The following is a 3,850-nucleotide window of genomic DNA, read 5'->3' on the forward strand; positions in this document are numbered from 1 at the left end:
GAGAGAGAGAGAGAGAGAGAGAGAGAGAGAGAGAGAGAGAGAGAGAGAGAGACTGAGTACAATATTTCATGTTATCTGCTTTGCGTAGTCCTGATAAATTTGTACATGCATAACAGAATCTTATAATCCTCACTCCAGGAACACTCATTACTGGAGGCTATCCCAGCATGCACTGGGTGAGAGGGTGAGGTTGCAGTGTGGACATGCTGGCAGCATGTCACAGAGTTAATATGTACAGACGGACAAACACTTTCACACCTATTTTCACACCTAGAGACAATTTTGAGTAGCTGATTCACATAACATGCATGTCATCAGACTGTGGAAAGAAACTATGCTTTTGGGGGAAAGAAACTGCCTGCAGACATGATTTTATATCTATGGCCGTCTTGYCCCATTGTTTGCCTAATATCTGTAGAGTTTTACTGTTACAGGTTATGATTGTATGATTTTTTGTTTGTAAAACAGCCCTTGTGACCACAAAGGGGAACTTCTAAATGCAGCAAAACACATTACCAACATCAAATTTACATTTTTTTATTTAGCTTATTTTCCTTTGTGATGGTACTACATAACATAACTGCTAAATTCCCTTTGTTTGAATTAAGAAACAGTAGATTCTGAAATAATAAAATCCATATTCATTTATGGAATCCATAAGCAATTATTACCAGTACTACAGCAACCTTCCTAGTCTGTACCTGATTCATGACCTTTTTCCACATCAGTAGTTCGCCCAACAAAACCCTGCCAGCCCTAATGAACCTCATCTGATGACAAATCACCTGCACCCCAGACACTCTTCTCTACCAGCTCTGCAGCCTCTCAGCTCTGACCACATGTGCTTAAGTAAATCAGAAAAATACACCGTACCTCTGCCCTGAATTGCTGTAGAGGAAATTGGAACAAAGAGCCTGTGGTCTCTAGAGTGYCTGATTGTGCATTGTGTCTAAATACAACAGCTTACAGGCACTCTTAAGTCTGTCAGCACCACTCTCAGTTCCCTCTTAAACACACTAATACATAGGCTTGCAGAGTCATGCAAAGGAGTCACAGTCATTGGTTTGCCATCTTAATAATGGAATGCTTCAATTTTGTTCATTCAAAAAGTTTTTTAAAGATAAAAAAATGTTTTTTTTTCTAACAGTTCACTAAAGTGTCTGCAAAACTAAACAATAATAATCTGATTTCATACTGGCTGCTTAAAAATGTGGTAAAATTATTTGCTTATATGACACAAGAGTTGCAGTCAGAGGTTTATTTGCATTTATCATGTGTATAAATGGCATTAATTTTGGGCTTATATTAATTTATTTGGACCTTTATTATTCCAGGGTGAAATGATTATCCAACATACGTTTTTAAGAATTTTAAGGTTTAGATGTACAACCTTCAATTTATTTTAATTTTTTTCCTGATCTACACAAGGTCAAGTTTACCAACTTAAACGTACATTCAGCTAAATCCTTTAATAAGAGCTGCTGAAGATTCATGTCTTAACTTGACAAGGCCAAGGCCTTGTTCATGATTGTAGTCGGCAGAACAAAAATAATTTGTTTGACACTACTTACTGGACTGACCAATGCTCGTCTGACATACTCCAATGAAAAGAAATAAGTTAGGACGTTCAGGAACAAAAACAACATCAAGGCTTCCAACACTAATGGATCAGGTGAAAAGCATGGTAGTGTTAGCAACATGCTGTAGGGTTACWTTGCTGTCAGCTGTGCTGTGCTGCACAATGTAGAAGGAAGAATTAAGGAGACCTATCTCCAATTTCTTCAACTTAACCCGAAATAACAGCTACATCAGGGGTGTCCAATGATTGTCCTCATGGGTTCCAACACACCTTCAGTTCAATCGTTACTTTGTAAAAACTTTACTGGTTACAGGAGATGTATTCTGCTGCTCAGAATTGTCTCAATCCCCTATGATTTTTGTTCTACATTTCTTATTTCTTTAAAAAAAAATCACCAAAGTAGGTTTTCTTTTCTCAGTATTTCACCAACTCACCCAACACACAATACAGTATGTGGCTCATAGCCATATTTAAGTGAATTCAATGATAAGAAAGCAAAACTATGAAGACAATTTAGAGGGGGGAAAAAACTGAGCAGTGCTCCTACAAGGCGATGTGTCTTAATATATTAGACTTAAGACCATGTTTCTATGTGGGATGCCTGGAGATACAGCTAGTAATTAGCATTTGCTTCTTTTTACTGGAAACATCTGGGCCTATCAAACCCACCACATAAGTCCCAGAGGCCAAATTCGAGCTTACCCACCTACACAGTTAAAGCATTATTTCAGAACGATAAGAAATTACAGTACTGTTTACTATTATTACTGCGGGCAGTTGGTGTGACACTTAGCAGTGATAACTGGTGCCATCTATACGTAAGAACTAATTATCACAGTGTAGCAGTTATTCGGAAGAGGTCAGGAATGTCCTCCAAGATGACGGTAAATTAGATCAGAGAAGTGAACAGACGACTTCATTCAAATTCAGGCTCTGAGAGACTCTGGAGAAATCCACGCTGAGCAAACTGCACACAGCACCAGGCTGACAAGCAGACCAATTTCTGTGTTGTTTAAACAGGGAGCTTACACAGACAGTGAAAACAAAATACAAAGCAGCCAGCCGCTACTCATCCATTTCAAAGTGCTTGTGGAAACKAGACGTGACAGAGAATGGTGCGGTGGACCATTTGGACAGATCTTAGTGACTTAGTGACAGAAGAGAATTGAGCCCTTCCTGTCTTGGAGAGGGATACTGTCAACTAACAAAAACAAGTGTGGTCTGTTTGGGAAAAGAATAAAAGCTGATTTCTGGGAGGGGAGCATGGGCTATAAATCATCAATCAAGTTGGCTTATTCAGTCATAATTACATTCGTAAGTTATTCTGTTACACTGACTGGAAAATAGTTTAACTGTAGAAGTAGTTACTAAGTTAAAACAGAGTGGGCAATACTGACAGCAAAAAAATATAAATTTGTAATTCTGTTGTTGGGGAACAGTTCATGCACATATCAGTAAAAAGAATAGAAAATGGTCACATCATATGTTCACAAAATAAATAAATTATATACTTTACATTTAGGTGGATTTTTCTTCATTGTATAGAAGGTAACTGAGCGTTAAGCCAATCAGCCTGAAGGCCTTCAAAATAAAAGCTCTATATGCATTTCTATGAGAATTAGATTATGTACCTGTCCACTGTTTACTTCAGCACGCTCGTTTTCTTAAATGTTTTATTCTATACACTTTAATTATGCTTAGAATTTTATTATTAACAACAAGCAGTCATTTCTTCTGCCTAGTTGTTACCCATAGCTGTGTAATTGCAATAGTGAAACATTAAAAATGAAATGATCATTCAAGTTTTTTCCCCACTTTTGGAAATCCCAAATCACGGTGTCTGTCAAAAATACACGATTCGACTTACATTGTTCACCCCGCTGCCACCTACCATGTGAACAATGGTGTCACAAAATAGCCAGTATGTTTCTGTGATAAMCTCTGTCTAGAGCCATATGAAAGTCACAGTCGTGATGGACTAAATACTCCATTTGTGTGAGTTGGAGTAGAGAGCTCCCCTGAGGTCTGACAACAAGCCACACACCATAACCGTTCAGCCTCAGGGTGAGTCAGCGGCCATAACTTGAATCTCTGTTCCGAGTTTCACAACACAGACAGACGCAGCAGAGGACAGGAAACCCCCCTGGGCCGAGGAACTGTGCTGAGAAGTGTGCGCGTGTGTGGACACATTTTTACTACGTCATGGGGACCATTGTCCAGAAAAACACAGCCTTGTGGGGAACCAATGCTCCTCATGGGGACCAAAGCTGA

General features: G+C 38.9%; 1 protein-coding gene across 3 annotated transcripts in view; it reads right to left on the reverse strand.

The window, feature by feature from the left end:
• The window catches only part of nptnb (neuroplastin b), a 46,897-nt gene that overhangs the window by 19,643 nt on the left and 23,404 nt on the right, over positions 1–3,850 (reverse strand). The gene's annotated exons all lie outside the window — the stretch shown is intronic.

Source organism: Austrofundulus limnaeus, unplaced genomic scaffold, assembly GCF_001266775.1.
Source record: "Austrofundulus limnaeus strain Quisiro unplaced genomic scaffold, Austrofundulus_limnaeus-1.0 Scaffold483, whole genome shotgun sequence".
Classification (NCBI taxonomy): domain Eukaryota; kingdom Metazoa; phylum Chordata; class Actinopteri; order Cyprinodontiformes; family Rivulidae; genus Austrofundulus; species Austrofundulus limnaeus.